We start from the raw sequence: 1,003 nt of genomic DNA, 5'->3' as shown, positions 1-1,003 counted from the left end.
TTAATCCCTGCCGTCAGCAGTGACCTTTAGGATCCTGCTGCGGGGGTGTTCTCCAGTGGCGTCATTCTTACGCCTTCAATACTTCCTCGTGGGGTTGTTGGGAGGGCCCTGGGCCAGGGGAGCACTGTTCAGTATTTGCTCTTAGGATCATTATTATCGTCACTTCGGGGAGGCAGTTGTGAGTCTTAGATGCGGCGTGCAGGATCTTTAGCTGTGGCATGTGGGATCTAGTTCCCTGACCGGGGATAGAACCCAGGACTCCTGCATTGGGAGCATAGAGTCTTAGCCATTGGACCATCAGGGAAGTCCCTACTGTAACGTTTTTACCTGGAGAATCCACTCTTTGCCTATCACTACCCCTCTTCTGGCAGGGGCCCTGATGGGGGCTGGGGAGACAGTCCAGGGGCCTTATCTTCCTGGTGGGGGATCAAGGGGTCAGTTCAGGCCTGCAGTCAAGGCCTAAGAGAACTGGCTGTCTGGGCTCCCATTGCAGCACTGGGCCCCCTGCATGGAATCCATGTACCTCCCAGCAGACTGAGAGCTCCTTGAGGGCAGGGACTCCAGCTGGCACATAGCAGATGCCTGATGAAGGAACAAATGAATGCCCTAAAGCCAGTGGCAGGGGACTTCCCTTGCAGTCCAGTGGCTAAGACTCCGAGCTCCCAATGCAGGGGGCCTGGGTTCGAACCATGGACAGGGAACTAGATCCCACAGCCATAATGAAGATTGAAGATCTAAGACTTGGTGTGGCTAAAATAAAACAAAGACAGTGGCAGAATCATATTCCTTGACCCTCCTTCTTTATCCATCTCCACTCCAGAACACTTGCACCACTTCGAAGGCTTGTGTGTGCATGCTAAGTCGCTTCAGTCATGTCCAATTCTTTGTGACTCTATGGACTGTAGCCCTCGAGGCTCCTGTGTCCATGGGATTCTCCAGGCAAGAATACTGGAGTAAGTTGCCATGTCCTCCACCAGGGGATTTTTCCCCACCCAGGAATCGA

The sequence above is a fragment of the Cervus canadensis genome, chromosome 1 (assembly GCF_019320065.1).
Source record: "Cervus canadensis isolate Bull #8, Minnesota chromosome 1, ASM1932006v1, whole genome shotgun sequence".
In the NCBI taxonomy this organism is placed as follows: domain Eukaryota; kingdom Metazoa; phylum Chordata; class Mammalia; order Artiodactyla; family Cervidae; genus Cervus; species Cervus canadensis.
The sequence above is the reverse complement of the archived record's forward strand: the minus strand, read 5'-3'. Positions refer to the sequence as shown.